Source organism: Musca autumnalis, unplaced genomic scaffold (assembly GCF_047663935.1).
Source record: "Musca autumnalis isolate F117 unplaced genomic scaffold, ASM4766393v1 scaffold_4, whole genome shotgun sequence".
Lineage (NCBI taxonomy): Eukaryota > Metazoa > Arthropoda > Insecta > Diptera > Muscidae > Musca > Musca autumnalis.
In genome coordinates, this window is record NW_027411977.1 from 161,057,219 (window position 1) to 161,075,932 (window position 18,714).

General features: G+C 34.0%; 1 long non-coding RNA gene across 1 annotated transcript in view; it reads right to left on the bottom strand.

The window, feature by feature from the left end:
* Window positions 1-4,223: 4,223 nt before the first annotated feature.
* LOC141401393 (uncharacterized) overlaps window positions 4,224-18,714 on the bottom strand; it is a 72,177-nt gene continuing 57,686 nt past the window's right edge. The window contains exons 2-3 of the long non-coding RNA XR_012412344.1: window positions 6,445-6,620; window positions 4,224-6,384 (exon numbers count right to left, since the gene is read on the bottom strand). This is a non-coding gene — a long non-coding RNA (uncharacterized lncRNA). The remainder of the gene's footprint in view (window positions 6,385-6,444; window positions 6,621-18,714) is intronic.

The following is an 18,714-nucleotide window of genomic DNA, read 5'->3' on the forward strand; positions in this document are numbered from 1 at the left end:
ACTCCCCCAGGGTTCAATTCTTTCACCGACCCTTTATTAAATATACACATCAGATTTTAAGGTTCCTAAGGAAATTGATACCGCCTTCTATGCCGATGATACTGTACTTATATCATCTAGTAAGTTGACATCAGCTCTAATTAAAAAGATGGAATTAAGTTTGGTGTCGTGTAATAAATATTTCAAAAAATGGAAAATCCAAATTAACAGTAATAAAACTCAAGCTATAATTTTTCCCTTCAATAAGTCACCGAAGAGACTTCCTACACGACAGCTTCAATTCGAAGGAAATTAAATCAATATTGTTGACAACGTACGTTATCTTGGTGTTACATTGGAAAAAAAACTCTCATTTCAAAGGCATATTGAAATATCCTGTCAGAAAGCATTGTCGGCTTTCCGATCATTGTGGCCATTTCTTAACAGACGTTCTACATTAAACATGGAGAACAAAAACTTAATTTTCAAAGGTGTTATCAGACCAATACTTTCATATGCGTCCCCAATATGGTATAGAGCAGCGAAAACACATCTTAAAAAATTCCAGGTGATACAAAACAAACGTCTCAAAATGATATTCAACAAACGCTGGCGATATCCTACCACATTGCTACATGAAGAAACAACTTATGAATTATTCAATGAATTTATTAATACATTAAATGAAAATTTTTTCAATAAAAGTTCAACTTCACGCTATTCTAGAATACGTGAATGTGTACAAACTCTTTAATGTATATTTTTGTATAACTATTATAATTACCAAATAGAAAATATTGTATTAAAATTGCTTATATATGTATATATAATCAATATTTAATCTCTACTTTTCGAACTATATTTGAAAATTTCCATATATATCAAATGTAGGTTTTTATCCTTTTACCTATAACTAGATTATAATTTATGTATACTATACAATTCATGTTATTATGCCACGTACATATTTGTTGCAATATCTTTTAGATAAATCTCATTATAAGAAACTCATTATTCTTTTGTAAACCTAATGTTAATTGGATTAATAAAATTGAAATTGAAAAATGTCGTCAACGTTTTTTTTAAGATATTATTTTTTAACAAACAAGAAAAGATTAAATTTTATTTTGCAAAGTGGTTTGTACATTACCTTTTTAAATATTTGAATGAAATAAACGTTATTTTAGTTATTAGTAGGCTTAAGATTATTCATTCGTACAAAAGGAAATAATTTTTGAAAATTTTTTCCGTTTCATACATTTTTTCAAAACTAGATTTTTTAAATTCGATTTGTGCGTGAACTTTTTTTATATTTCAATGGAATAAACGTTATTTTAGTTAGATTAATAGGAGGTTGTGTGAAGTTTTTTTGCTTGAATCAGACGTATGTTTGTGCGGCTCCAAAAAGCTTCGGGCTAGAGGCTATAAAACACATTAATATACATTATTTCGACACAGAGAAACTTATGTTTCATTTTGCCACAAATTAAATTTTTTTATTTTTTAACAAAACAATATTTTTGTATAGAAAAAGACTATGTTTTGTTTTTTTTTTTTTTTTTTGTATATTCGTTATTTATTGGTTGTTCGAATATACAGAATATACAAAAACACAAAACATAGCTTTTTCTGTTACAAAAAAGGGTAAATGCACAAAAGGTCCATGAACACGAGACAAAATCTATCGATTTGAACAAACTCAGAAAATCTGATAAACTATGCGACAAAAATATGTATATTGAATGAATGAAAAACTACAATGCTGTATGTAAAATAAAAAAATAACTATTACAAAGATATTGCATATAAATTGGATACCATTGCAGACAGTAGGGCATGGTGAAAAATTGCGAAGGAACTCAGACAGTTGGATAACGATTCTAACTGTTTTATATCCACAGAAGTTTTAAGAAATTCCTTTGAGCATCTGCTTAACCCCTCCTGTAGTACAGAACCAATATATTATGCCATGAATAGTACTACAGACTCACTTTTGGATAGAGCGTTCACAACAGTTGAAATTGTGAACCAACATTAAAAAAGCTATGTAATTATATTTTTGCAACAATTGTTTTATATTTTTATAAAAATAGTTTCGATGATTTTGAGCCATTTCGATCTGGCATAATTTTTACAATTCTTAAAAAAGGAAACGTAAACGGTATGAGTGACTATCGACTGCATTGGAAAAATAATGATTGGGATGATCAATACTCGGATAACTCAGTGCGTGAGTAGACATCGAATTTTAAATGAATACCAAGCGGGCTTTAGAAAAGTCTATTCTACAGTCGACAATGTATTTAACCTTGTTTCAATAGACAAGATTGAGCTGAGTGAAAAAAATGTAGAGTACGTAGAGACCTCCTGATCTACAAACTGCATGAGCTCGGACTATCGACAAAATAGTTACGTTTATCAAGGAGATATACAGAAACACAAAATCATCAGTTTGTTCTGGTAGCCATATATCCAAATATTTTGAAACTCCTATAGGAGTGAAGCAAGGATGTCTGCTGTCCCCTATTTTATTTGCTTTAATCTTAAACGATATGCATAATTATCTGGAAGAAGGATTGTATGTCGATGAAACAAACGTGCGCCTGCTTACGTATGCAGACGATATAGTGCTCTTGGCAGATAACGCTTAAACTATCTAGATAACGATTAATAACTTAGAGTCATATTGTACTAAATGGGGAATGGAAGTTAATCGGTCAAAATCGGAAATAATGGTATTCAGGAGAGGAGGTATTCTGCAGACGAACAATGGACCTTCCATGGAAAAAATTAAAGAATAGTAAATTAGTACAAGTATCTAGGGATGTTGTTAACTAAGATAATCTTGATCTTTCACGAAATATTTACTAAAGAAGGAAGAAGCAACAAAAATGGCCATAAATGCATAGAAGTTCAAATTTTGACAATTTACTGACTGTATCGTATCGTGAAAGCCTAACAAAAAAAAAGACAATATAAAAATGTGACCTGAACTTCTATATCTCAAAAATGGTAAAATCTAGGAACAAATCATAACGGTCAATCCTCCGGAGAATGTTCACTGCAAAAAAATTTTTCTTTAGCCCCATTTCGATATGACTTGAGATTTCCAATCAAAATCGCGAAAACCTAAAATAAACCTAAAAATGTGAACTTTGACCGCGATTTATTTAAAAATCCCTTCAGCGATTTTCTCTTTTTTTCTCGTCTATGAACATTGTTGTTTCAGAATCCGTGAAAACTTCCCAGGTGTAAGCGGTTTTCATTCAAAGTTAGTTAAGGTACACCCTGCATGACATTGTTTTATAGGGGGCCATACAGTCGTACTGATTGTTCTAATTTGAACTTCTATGTCTCGAAAATTGTAAAACCTACGAAAATATTATTGGGGTCAATCTTGTAGAGAGTTTTCACAGCTACAACATTTTCTTTAATCCAATTTCGATAGGGCATGCGGTTTCCAAGCAAAGTCGTGAAAACCTACAAAAGCACTAAAAATGTGAACTTTGACCGCAAATTATTTGAAAATCCCTCCGCCGATTTTTTGTTTTTTTTTATTTCTTTCATCTATGAACATTGTAGTTTCAGAAACATCAAAAATCTTCCCATGTGTAAGCACCTTTCATTTAAATTTAGTTAAGGCGCACAGTGTCCATTTGTCATATTTAAGCAAAATCTTATTTGACTTTGATAACAGCCGATTGCCCATATACTTGCAATGAAACTGGCCAACAAAAATCTTGGATGTATTAAGGAGTTTATATCCCAGCTAACGGAAAGTAACATTGATACTAGCAATGTTACGTTAGATAAGAACAGATGGAATAAGGCTGCACAGTACCCAGCAGAAAACCTGGAGAAAATTCCTCACTATTGTATGAGAAGTTTCACTTGGCAGCGCAAGCTACAGCTACGAATTCCGCGCGGAAAATATAATAAAATGTCCTACTAAAATGCGCATCGTGAAGCGATTCTTGACAGCGTATCGAAACCGCTGAAAGAATGCGCATCGTAATCGCTGAAAGTGCATCGAAATCGCTAAAAGAAAGCGTATCGAAAGCGCACTAAAAGGAACGGTTCCGAAGCGCACCCATAACGCCCCAAATATAGCCACAATTTAAAACAAAAATACTATTTATTTCAATACAAAAAGAACAAAATTATACATAAACATTAATTTTCAGAAACTGTATCATTAAATAAATAAGGCATTTCAATATGATAGGAACAAACAGTGACGGACAGCTAATTAGGGACAATAAATTCAGTTTAATATATCACTCGATTACATTTAAAAATGTGAAGATTTTGGTGAAATAAATTTTGCATATAAGGTATTGGTAAAAGTACTATCGTACGGAAATTCTCCATATGTTAGGGAAGTACAGCCCACTTTTCTAAACATGGTCCATATTAGCCTGGCCAGCTAATTAGGGACATTAGTGGTAAAATCAACATTAAGGTTAATTGATGCACATTTTTATACCAAAAAAGCTCGTATAAGATAGTTTTTAGTGTATTCAACTGATTTCAAGCTTTACCCCCGCCGAAAACCCTTAAGGGGGCCGATGTATTGCTATAATCCCTAATAATGTGCTTTAGGCCTTATTTTCCGTTAATGCACCAAAAATATGCATATTTTTTGGCACTTTACAACAAAAACTATAGTTTTAGTAACCCCAGACATCATTTCAAACCATACACTACAATTACCGGTCCATACTAGGTGTACAATTACCCTTGAATTACTTATTAACCAGTTTGGATCAGTTATTAGGGTGAAAATCCTATTTGGAGGATGTGTTATGAGGCATTTTTAAGTCAACAGAACATGGTAATCTGGTCATCAGCATTATGCCAGCAATGTGTTAAAAACATTTTGCACTTATTTCAACAACTGGAGCTTTTCGGCATGGAATACAATTTGTGTGTACCATTTTAAAACTATTCAAATAATGCCAACTGTTTTTTATATGCGTCGGATAATTTTTGCAGCATTCTAAATTTATTTTCCCTCAAAAATGAGTAGTATCGATTGAGTTCGATTTGAAAATGTACTTTGTTCCATACAAAAGCTAACCCAAGAATCCCTAGGGCCGCCATCAATGTTGGGTGTTTTTCAGCCTTTTTAAAAATTGTGTATGTAAAAAATCCCTCATCCAAATTTTGCTCAATTTTATAGGTAGCGGCAAAATATGTTTTTACATTATGTCGGCATACTAATGACCAGATTACAAAATTTTGTTGACTTAAAAATGCCTGATAACTAAGCCTACAAATAGGATTTTCACCTTAATGACTCAACTAAATTGGTAAATAAGTAATTTAATGATAAATGTACACCAATGGAACGCCAATTGAAGTGTATGGTTCGGAATGATGTGTGGGGTTTGTGGGGTTACTAAAAACATAATTTTTATTATAAAGAGCCAAATAAGTATGCATATTGTTGGTGCATTAACGGAAAATAATGTCTAAAGCATATTTTTAGGGATTATAGTAATACTATGGCTCCTTAAAGGACTTGCTGTGGGCATAAAGCATGAAATCAGTAAAATACACTATAAACTAACTAATACGAGCTTTTATTGTATAAAAATGTGCATCAATTATCCTTAAAGTTGATTTTACTACTAATGTCCCTAATTAGCTGGCCAGGCTAATATGGACCATGTTTAGAAAAGTGGGCTGTACTTCCCCCACATATGGAGAATTTCCGTACGTTTTGACATCACTCGATAGTACTTTTACCAATACCTTATATGCAAAATTTATTTCACCAAAATCTTCACATTTTTAAATGTAATCGAGTGATATATTAAACTGAATTTATTGTCCCTACTTAGCTGGTCGCCACTGTATGTTATAAAATACTAATTATTTGTCGTCCGATGAAGCGTCGGCCTTAACTTTTGCTTTCATAGTGATTGCAATATTTTTATGTTAATAATTTTTTAATAACTAACTAATGCGAGCTTTTCTTGTATAAAAATGTGCATCAATTATCCTTAAAGTTGATTTTACTACTAATGTCCCTAATTAGCTGACCAGGCTAATATGAACCATGTTTAGAAAAGTGGGCTGTACTTCCCCCACATACGTTTTGACATCACTCGATAATACTTTTACCAATACCTTATATGCAAAATAGATTTCACCAAAATCTTCACATTTTTAAATGTAATCGAGTGATATATTAAACTGAATTTATTGTTCCTACTTAGCTGGTCGCCACTGTATGTTATAAAATACTAATTATTTGTCGTCCGATGAAGCGTCGGCGTCAACTTTTGCTTTCATAGTGATTGCAATATTTTTATGATAATAATTTTTTACGAGTCGAATGATCTTGCTTAAGTGTTGATAAAAGTAATTTTTATTTGCGAATTCCAAACCCACAGCATCCTTAAAAAGGGAGGAGAATATAAATATAATTATATTCAAATAGAAGTCTACTGAACTTACCGTGTATAGCTCGCATACAATTTTCGTAATTTAGAAAATGTTTCCTGCCACGGAAATTATATTATAACATTTATCATATGTCATATATTCAAGGCTTGGGTGTATGTTCCTCTTTAATACCATGTTGACCTCTGATAGCAGTTCAAACATGTTTAGACTTTGGTTACCACATTTTGCTGTAAATGTATAAAAATGAGATATAGAAAATTAAAGAAATTATAACTATAATGTTTACAACGTTCATTAATTTCAGCTGTTGGACAAACTATCTTGTCATTTTTGTTTGGAAAGCTTAAATTTGTTTGTTGTTATTTATTTATTTAAGTTCATCACATAAAGATAGTTTGTTAGTTGGTATATTTTCCGCGCGGAATTTGGTACTGTATTATTGTTCACATTTGTATTGTGAAATTTTGTAAAGATTGTTGGTATTACAGCGCCTGTGTTTTTAATTTTTTTCTTTATAATTAATCCAAAACATATAGAAAATTTTTGATAGAAGAATTCAATTACTAATCAAAATTATTATTAGGAATTAATAAACGATCAACATTCCAGCAGACGCACAGTGCGAAATTTGGGAAGTTTAGTGGAACTTTAAGGGATTTTCAAAGTACATGAAATTAATTAAACTTTTATTGAAATCGTTAGCTAAGTACTCCACTGCAAATGCTCCATACTCAGTTTACCGATTTATTCCAGGAAACGACTTAAAAATGCACTTAAAGTTGCACTTTTGTTTAATAATTTTTTTTTTTTTGTAAGAAATGTATTTTTGATTCATTAAATACATGGAGTGGCGCGGACAAATGGTAAGTCAGTATGCCATGATTTATTTTTCTTAATATTTTACAAAACAATTATGATATTTTACACTTTTAAAAAATGCAAAAAACCTTATTGTTTTCGTGCAATTTTAGTCGGAAAGAAGTGATTTTTTTGAAGTTTTCAAAATTATAATTTTTTATTTTCCGTGGACATTTCAAAAGAGAGTTACGTACATTCACGTGTTAAGATATATATAATCTGAATGATTGGATTCTCCTCTCTTCGCAAAGCTATAAAACTGCTGCGGTATCGCGCGGTCTTTGGAGATATTCAAGATTTTCTAGAAAGACTTCGGAAATTTCATTCAGTTGCATTTTCCAAAAGTGGAAGGTAAATGCGACAATGCACGCCATTGTTGACTGTGTTTTGAAGAAATGGACTCACTAATTCTTACAATGATAAATTCTGTAAAATTAAGAAACCTCTGGCAATTTTTCATAGTTTTGACCTCTAAATGTTGGTGATTTACATATAGTGCAACATTTTTAGATGCTGCGGTGCAAATACCAAAATACGTTAAAAATTGTAATGCAGTGCAGACCTGAACTTGACCTGAAAGGCATTATTAACAAAATTAATGGTACAGACCTGCTGAATGGACCAATAAACATTATAGATACAAATGAAAACAAAAAATATTGACATTTTACTCCTTAATAGATGTGTAGGGTTGTGGGGCTTCACCCAGAAGTGGACCTATGTTGACCAGAGATGGTCTGTCTGCAATTATGACGTATCTGACATACATTTCTGACGTATATTACATACGTCGGAAACGTCGTAAACCTAGCCAAACAAACAAGGTTTTTGACGGAATAAACAAAAGAAAATATAACCTAAAAATCGATGTTTTTCATAATAATAAAACTCATTTTATTATTATTTTTTTGAGATCCTATTTTATTATAAAACAGGCATAAAAAGATTTCACTCTAAAATGTACATTTTTTATATATTATATGTACATTATGCATATGTTTGTTTATTATTTCACCCGCAAATTCTTTGTGGTAGTGGTAGTGTTCGGAATATATTGTAGATGGCGTGCTAAGTGCGTAATCCAATTTATTGTTCAATTATTTCAGTTATTTAATATATATATATAAATATATATATATATATATATATATATATATATATATATAATTGTTCCACAACATCCCATAGGGACAAGGGGGACTTCTCTCATATCAATGAGTGCACCCCGATTCATATTAGCTCAATGATATGGGACCTACAGTTTATCGCCGAGTCCGAACGGCGTGTCTAAGACACCACTTTTGTAGAGAAGTTTTACATGGCTGAAATACTCAGGAAATGTCGCCAACATTACTGAGGGGTATTTTGCCACCGTTGAGAAGTGTTTTGATGTTGCCTGGCCGGGGAATCGAACCCACGACCTTATGTGTGCAAGGCGGGTGTGCATACCATTACACCACGGTGGCACCCAAAAAAATTAAAATATTAATAAAAATATGATGTTATTTTCAAAAAAGGTACCGACGCTCTGCAATAACAACGACAGGCTAGCAAAATTATTATTAAGTGAAAAATATGATGGTAACATGCATTTTTTGAGGTTTATGACGTTTACTACTTTTTATACGTTTTCTACGGGTATATGACGTTTTCGACGTTTACAACTTTCTTACCGTCGAAAACCTAAAAAATCGTCATACAGACCATCTCTGATGTTGACAGCTTTTGTGTGAGGAGGTTTTTTTATTCGCTAACATCTTAAAATTTACATTTACATCAAAATTGGCTGCAATTTTTGTCTTTAACCTTTAAAATACCCAATATGAGGGAACCCGGCATGTGGGGGCTATTCCAAAACGCGAACCTATATTGAAAATATTTTGTACATAAGTTTTCTATCCGCTGAAAACTCAATATACCAATTTGCATCAAAATCGATTGAAAAATGAATGTAAAACGTAAAAACGGCAGCCACCGTTACATGACCGCTACAGGAAACCGCGGGTCTATGTGGCCCAATTTGAGCCCCACACTGCCCACTAATATAATAAACATTTGTGCAAAATTTTAGGAATCTGCACCTTTTCCTTTAAAAGTTATTAGTAAAGTTCCGCTAAAGTGCTCATATTTCGCAGTGTGAGACGGTTTGAATGCAAACCATGCTGTATAATTCTTTATTTTTTTGTATAAAATAAAGAATAAATTTAATAGATTAATAGGCAAAATTTCATACATCCGTGCTACAGGAAATCATTTTTGAGTTCGTAGTGGCCGATATAGTGGATGAATTTATACTTGGTGTTACGTTGACTGACCCGAAGAGGTGCGCAAGTTATTTTAAACGGAAGCCATTCTAAGATGTCAGCAAAAGTGAATCGTACAGGCCGATTTCGCTATTGTCGCCCGTAGCAAAGGCCTTAGTCCTCCCCAGCATCAGGGATAGCTATCAAGTTGCCGATCATCAGCATGGATTCCGTAAGCAGCACAGCACGACAACTGCGCTGCACTCTATCTTCATATACATTTGTCAAGGACTCAACCAGAGACCGCCGTGTGATAGAACAGTGATGGTGGCGCTTGATTGATTGAACAGCCTTTGATGCAGTCAGGCACTCCCCGCTGTTTGAGGACATTGAGCAGACAACCCTCCGGCCAAGCGTGAAACGTTGGATAATCAACTATATCTGGGGACGCCAGTCGTACGTCGAATTCAGGAACAAGAAGTCCAAACACCTTAGAGTGAAACAGGGAGTTCCCCAAGGTGGGTGATATCTCCGGAACTGTTTAACATCTACCTCTCCTGTATTCCGCCACCTCCAGACGGCATCGAGATCGTAACGTATGCGGATGATTGCACTATACTGACGTTAGGTACCTTCCCTGATGACATCTGTGAGAGATTGAACTCCTATTTAACCGATCTTACCACATTTTTTCACGCGAGGAATATGCAGATTAGTAGTTAATAAATATATGTTTCAGACCAAAGGAAAATGCCGACAAAATTCCTGGAATTGTATGTAATTTGATACTTTATGTAAACAAACAAACACGTGGGTGGTACACTGAGAAGATATGTATGTATGTGTGAGTGTGGGAAATTCTTGGAATTCCGTCTGTCCGTCCGTAATGTAAACAAATAACACGTGTTACCATGAGGCAATTCTTGGAATTCCGTCCGTCCGTCCGCTGACCGTGGGAACTTTTTTTGGAATTCCGTTTGTCTGTCCGTCCGCGTGACCGTGGGAAATTCTTAGAATTCCTTATGCTGGGGGGAAGCATGTCCACTATCAACGTGGGTGTGGGTGGCTTCGTTTGTCCGTCTGTCCGTGGGCATGCTCAATCGTGTCCATGATCAACGTGGGTCGTCCTGTTTGTTCGTAAGCATGTTCAATCATGTTTAAAAATCAACTCTGTCCGTCCGTTTGCCAGTTCATTGATCTAATTTCCCAATGTTGTGAAATAAATGAGTCATCATCAGTTGGGTTTAAATAATTATGATTGAAACTGTACTCAAAAAGAATTTCTTTGAGTGCATAAATCGAAACGATCCAAATGAATTCATTTGGATCATTTCGATTTGTTTATTTCAGAAGTTAAGTAAAGAATTGGCAAAGACTTGAATATTGGATTGAAGGGATGGTTTGGGATATTAAAGTATATGTGGGTGTGTGTGTATGTTTGATTCTTTGCAGTTATGAGGAATGTTTTGGCATTATGTTGTAGCAATTTTTATGAGTAAGAGGTTGAAAGGGGAAAGCAAGCATCGAATGTTTTAAGATTAGCTAGAGCATTAACCATATGTTTGTATGAATATTGCCCTTCGATTGAAGCAGTGACCATTGTTGAGGCAATCAGTTTATATGTATGTTTGTGTGTATGCCGTATGATTCCTTTGCTTTGCATTGGATCAGCAGCCACGATCGCTTTATTGTATGTTTGTGTGTATGTCGTTTGGTTATTTTTCCTTTGCTTTAATTGTCGCCTTTAACGAAAGCAAAAGGTGACAAGTGCCTGTGATTAGGGAAGTTAAGGGGGATGGGGGAACCAATGTGTACAAATAAGAAATCGATGACCATTGTTGAGGCATAGCGTTTATATGTACGTCAGTCCAGCTTCCTTTAAATTCATGCTGTGTATGTTTGCATTAAACCAAAAGAAGGAATCATTGAACTTTCATTCAGTATTACACAATATCGGATTTGTTTTGATTAAATGTTATGAAACTAGGTTATTGGACTTTTTTAAAGACGACACCACGTCTGGTTCTTTAAACCCTGTATGTATGTATAAATGTATGTATATTTGTGGTTATATTGACCTTGAAAATGAATATGTTTAGATTATGACGTTGATTTCCTTACCTCTGTGTATGGAAAAGTGAAGATAGGTTTATTTTAGGAGAGTGAAGGGGGAAAGGGGAATAGCGAAAAAAAGAAATCAATCTTTACAAATAAGAAATCGACAAGAACTTTTAGTTGGCTTAACATATGTATGCTTAATGAATTTCACAATATTGTGAAATTCATTAAGCATACATATGTTAAGCCAACTAAAAGTTCTTGTCGATTTCTTATTTGTAAAGATTGATTTCTTTTTTTCGCTATTCCCCTTTCCCCCTTCACTCTCCTAAAATAAACCTATCTTCACTTTTCCATACACAGAGGTAAGGAAATCAACGTCATAATCTAAACATATTCATTTTCAAGGTCAATATAACCACAAATATACATACATTTATACATACATACAGGGTTTAAAGAACCAGACGTGGTGTCGTCTTTAAAAAAGTCCAATAACCTAGTTTCATAACATTTAATCAAAACAAATCCGATATTGTGTAATACTGAATGAAAGTTCAATGATTCCTTCTTTTGGTTTAATGCAAACATACACAGCATGAATTTAAAGGAAGCTGGACTGACGTACATATAAACGCTATGCCTCAACAATGGTCATCGATTTCTTATTTGTACACATTGGTTCCCCCATCCCCCTTAACTTCCCTAATCTGTCACCTTTTGCTTTCGTTAAAGGCGACAATTAAAGCAAAGGAAAAATAACCAAACGACATACACACAAACATACAATAAAGCGATCGTGGCTGCTGATCCAATGCAAAGCAAAGGAATCATACGGCATACACACAAACATACATATAAACTGATTGCCTCAACAATGGTCACTGCTTCAATCGAAGGGCAATATTCATACAAACATATGGTTAATGCTCTAGCTAATCTTAAAACATTCGATGCTTGCTTTCCCCTTTCAACCTCTTACTCATAAAAATTGCTACAACATAATGCCAAAACATTCCTCATAACTGCAAAGAATCAAACATACACACACACCCACATATACTTTAATATCCCAAACCATCCCTTCAATCCAATATTCAAGTCTTTGCCAATTCTTTACTTAACTTCTGAAATAAACAAATCGAAATGATCCAAATGAATTCATTTGGATCGTTTCGATTTATGCACTCAAAGAAATTCTTTTTGAGTACAGTTTCAATCATAATTATTTAAACCCAACTGATGATGACTCATTTATTTCACAACATTGGGAAATTAGATCAATGAACTGGCAAACGGACGGACAGAGTTGATTTTTAAACATGATTGAACATGCTTACGAACAAACAGGACGACCCACGTTGATCATGGACACGATTGAGCATGCCCACGGACAGACGGACAAACGAAGCCACCCACGTTGATAGTGGACATGCTTCCCCCCAGCATAAGGAATTCTAAGAATTTCCCACGGTCACGCGGACGGACAGACAAACGGAATTCCAAAAAAAGTTCCCACGGTCAGCGGACGGACGGACGGAATTCCAAGAATTGCCTCATGGTAACACGTGTTATTTGTTTACATTACGGACGGACAGACGGAATTCCAAGAATTTCCCACACTCACACATACATACATATCTTCTCAGTGTACCACCCACGTGTTTGTTTGTTTACATAAAGTATCAAATTACATACAATTCCAGGAATTTTGTCGGCATTTTCCTTTGGTCTGAAACATATATTTATTAACTACTAATCTGCATATTCCTCGCGTGAAAAAATGTGGTAAGATCGGTTAAATAGGAGTTCAATCTCTCACAGATGTCATCAGGGAAGGTACCTAACGTCAGTATAGTGCAATCATCCGCATACGTTACGATCTCGATGCCGTCTGGAGGTGGCGGAATACAGGAGAGGTAGATGTTAAACAGTTCCGGAGATATCACCCACCTTGGGGAACTCCCTGTTTCACTCTAAGGTGTTTGGACTTCTTGTTCCTGAATTCGACGTACGACTGGCGTCCCCAGATATAGTTGATTATCCAACGTTTCACGCTTGGCCGGAGGGTTGTCTGCTCAATGTCCTCAAACAGCGGGGAGTGCCTGACTGCATCAAAGGCTGTTCAATCAATCAAGCGCCACCATCACTGTTCTATCACACGGCGGTCTCTGGTTGAGTCCTTGACAAATGTATATGAAGATAGAGTGCAGCGCAGTTGTCGTGCTGTGCTGCTTACGGAATCCATGCTGATGATCGGCAACTTGATAGCTATCCCTGATGCTGGGGAGGACTAAGGCCTTTGCTACGGGCGACAATAGCGAAATCGGCCTGTACGATTCACTTTTGCTGACATCTTAGAATGGCTTCCGTTTAAAATAACTTGCGCACCTCTTCGGGTCAGTCAACGTAACACCAAGTATAAATTCATCCACTATATCGGCCACTACGAACTCAAAAATGATTTCCTGTAGCACGGATGTATGAAATTTTGCCTATTAATCTATTAAATTTATTCTTTATTTTATACAAAAAAATAAAGAATTATACAGCATGGTTTGCATTCAAACCGTCTCACACTGCGAAATATGAGCACTTTAGCGGAACTTTACTAATAACTTTTAAAGGAAAAGGTGCAGATTCCTAAAATTTTGCACAAATGTTTATTATATTAGTGGGCAGTGTGGGGCTCAAATTGGGCCACATAGACCCGCGGTTTCCTGTAGCGGTCATGTAACGGTGGCTGCCGTTTTTACGTTTTACATTCATTTTTCAATCGATTTTGATGCAAATTGGTATATTGAGTTTTCAGCGGATAGAAAACTTATGTACAAAATATTTTCAATATAGGTTCGCGTTTTGGAATAGCCCCCACATGCCGGGTTCCCTCATATTGGGTATTTTAAAGGTTAAAGACAAAAATTGCAGCCAATTTTGATGTAAATGTAAATTTTAAGATGTTAGCGAATAAAAAAACCTCCTCACACAAAAGCTGTCAACATCAGAGATGGTCTGTATGACGATTTTTTAGGTTTTCGACGGTAAGAAAGTTGTAAACGTCGAAAACGTCATATACCCGTAGAAAACGTATAAAAAGTAGTAAACGTCATAAACCTCAAAAAATGCATGTTACCATCATATTTTTCACTTAATAATAATTTTGCTAGCCTGTCGTTGTTATTGCAGAGCGTCGGTACCTTTTTTGAAAATAACATCATATTTTTATTAATATTTTAATTTTTTTGGGTGCCACCGTGGTGTAATGGTATGCACACCCGCCTTGCACACATAAGGTCGTGGGTTCGATTCCCCGGCCAGGCAACATCAAAACACTTCTCAACGGTGGCAAAATACCCCTCAGTAATGTTGGCGACATTTCCTGAGTATTTCAGCCATGTAAAACTTCTCTACAAAAGTGGTGTCTTAGACACGCCGTTCGGACTCGGCGATAAACTGTAGGTCCCATATCATTGAGCTAATATGAATCGGGGTGCACTCATTGATATGAGAGAAGTCCCCCTTGTCCCTATGGGATGTTGTGGAACAATTATATATATATATATATATATATATATATATATATATATATATATATATATATATATTTTAATTTTTTAAATAACTGAAATAATTGAACAATAAATTGGATTACGCACTTAGCACGCCATCTACAATATATTCCGAACACTACCACTACCACAAAGAATTTGCGGGTGAAATAATAAACAAACATATGCATAATGTACATATAATATATAAAAAATGTACATTTTAGAGTGAAATCTTTTTATGCCTGTTTTATAATAAAATAGGATCTCAAAAAAATAATAATAAAATGAGTTTTATTATTATGAAAAACATCGATTTTTAGGTTATATTTTCTTTTGTTTATTCCGTCAAAAACCTTGTTTGTTTGGCTAGGTTTACGACGTTTCCGACGTATGTAATATACGTCAGAAATGTATGTCAGATACGTCATAATTGCAGACAGACCATCTCTGGGTCAACATAGGTCCACTTCTGGGTGAAGCCCCACAACCCTACACATCTATTAAGGAGTAAAATGTCAATATTTTTTGTTTTCATTTGTATCTATAATGTTTATTGGTCCATTCAGCAGGTCTGTACCATTAATTTTGTTAATAATGCCTTTCAGGTCAAGTTCAGGTCTGCACTGCATTACAATTTTTAACGTATTTTGGTATTTGCACCGCAGCATCTAAAAATGTTGCACTATATGTAAATCACCAACATTTAGAGGTCAAAACTATGAAAAATTGCCAGAGGTTTCTAATTTTACAGAATTTATCATTGTAAGAATTAGTGAGTCCATTTCTTCAAAACACAGTCAACAATGGCGTGCATTGTCGCATTTACCTTCCACTTTTGGAAAATGCAACTGAATGAAATTTCCGAAGTCTTTCTAGAAAATCTTGAATATCTCCAAAGACCGCGCGATACCGCAGCAGTTTTATAGCTTTGCGAAGAGAGGAGAATCCAATCATTCAGATTATATATATCTTAACACGTGAATGTACGTAACTCTCTTTTGAAATGTCCACGGAAAATAAAAAATTATAATTTTGAAAACTTCAAAAAAATCACTTCTTTCCGACTAAAATTGCACGAAAACAATAAGGTTTTTTGCATTTTTTAAAAGTGTAAAATATCATAATTGTTTTGTAAAATATTAAGAAAAATAAATCATGGCATACTGACTTACCATTTGTCCGCGCCACTCCATGTATTTAATGAATCAAAAATACATTTCTTACAAAAAAAAAAAATTATTAAACAAAAGTGCAACTTTAAGTGCATTTTTTAAGTCGTTTCCTGGAATAAATCGGTAAACTGAGTATGGAGCATTTGCAGTGGAGTACTTAGCTAACGATTTCAATAAAAGTTTAATTAATTTCATGTACTTTGAAAATCCCTTAAAGTTCCACTAAACTTCCCAAATTTCGCACTGTGCGTCTGCTGGAATGTTGATCGTTTATTAATTCCTAATAATAATTTTGATTAGTAATTGAATTCTTCTATCAAAAATTTTCTATATGTTTTGGATTAATTATAAAGAAAAAAATTAAAAACACAGGCGCTGTAATACCAACAATCTTTACAAAATTTCACAATACAAATGTGAACAATAATACAGTACCAAATTCCGCGCGGAAAATATACCAACTAACAAACTATCTTTATGTGATGAACTTAAATAAATAACAACAAACAAATTTAAGCTTTCCAAACAAAAATGACAAGATAGTTTGTCCAACAGCTGAAATTAATGAACGTTGTAAACATTATAGTTATAATTTCTTTAATTTTCTATATCTCATTTTTATACATTTACAGCAAAATGTGGTAACCAAAGTCTAAACATGTTGAACTGCTATCAGAGGTCAACATGGTATTAAAGAGGAACATACACCCAAGCCTTGAATATATGACATATGATAAATGTTATAATATAATTTCCGTGGCAGGAAACATTTTCTAAATTACGAAAATTGTATGCGAGCTATACACGGTAAGTTCAGTAGACTTCTATTTGAATATAATTATATTTATATTCTCCTCCCTTTTTAAGGATGCTGTGGGTTTGGAATTCGCAAATAAAAATTACTTTTATCAACACTTAAGCAAGATCATTCGACTCGTAAAAAATTATTATCATAAAAATATTGCAATCACTATGAAAGCAAAAGTTGACGCCGACGCTTCATCGGACGACAAATAATTAGTATTTTATAACATACAGTGGCGACCAGCTAAGTAGGAACAATAAATTCAGTTTAATATATCACTCGATTACATTTAAAAATGTGAAGATTTTGGTGAAATCTATTTTGCATATAAGGTATTGGTAAAAGTATTATCGAGTGATGTCAAAACGTATGTGGGGGAAGTACAGCCCACTTTTCTAAACATGGTTCATATTAGCCTGGTCAGCTAATTAGGGACATTAGTAGTAAAATCAACTTTAAGGATAATTGATGCACATTTTTATACAAGAAAAGCTCGCATTAGTTAGTTATTAAAAAATTATTAACATAAAAATATTGCAATCACTATGAAAGCAAAAGTTAAGGCCGACGCTTCATCGGACGACAAATAATTAGTATTTTATAACATACAGTGGCGACCAGCTAAGTAGGGACAATAAATTCAGTTTAATATATCACTCGATTACATTTAAAAATGTGAAGATTTTGGTGAAATAAATTTTGCATATAAGGTATTGGTAAAAGTACTATCGAGTGATGTCAAAACGTACGGAAATTCTCCATATGTGGGGGAAGTACAGCCCACTTTTCTAAACATGGTCCATATTAGCCTGGCCAGCTAATTAGGGACATTAGTAGTAAATCAACTTTAAGGATAATTGATGCACATTTTTATACAATAAAAGCTCGTATTAGTTAGTTTATAGTGTATTTTACTGATTTCATGCTTTATGCCCACAGCAAGTCCTTTAAGGAGCCATAGTATTACTATAATCCCTAAAAATATGCTTTAGACATTATTTTCCGTTAATGCACCAACAATATGCATACTTATTTGGCTCTTTATAATAAAAATTATGTTTTTAGTAACCCCACAAACCCCACACATCATTCCGAACCATACACTTCAATTGGCGTTCCATTGGTGTACATTTATCATTAAATTACTTATTTACCAATTTAGTTGAGTCATTAAGGTGAAAATCCTATTTGTAGGCTTAGTTATCAGGCATTTTTAAGTCAACAAAATTTTGTAATCTGGTCATTAGTATGCCGACATAATGTAAAAAACATATTTTGCCGCTACCTATAAAATTGAGCAAAATTTGGATGAGGGATTTTTACATACACAATTTTTAAAAAGGCTGAAAAACACCCAACATTGATGGCGGCCCTAGGGATTCTTGGGTTAGCTTTTGTATGGAACAAAGTACATTTTCAAATCGAACTCAATCGATACTACTCATTTTTGAGGGAAAATAAATTTAGAATGCTGCAAAAATTATCCGACGCATATAAAAAACAGTTGGCATTATTTGAATAGTTTTAAAATGGTACACACAAATTGTATTCCATGCCGAAAAGCTCCAGTTGTTGAAATAAGTGCAAAATGTTTTTAACACATTGCTGGCATAATGCTGATGACCAGATTACCA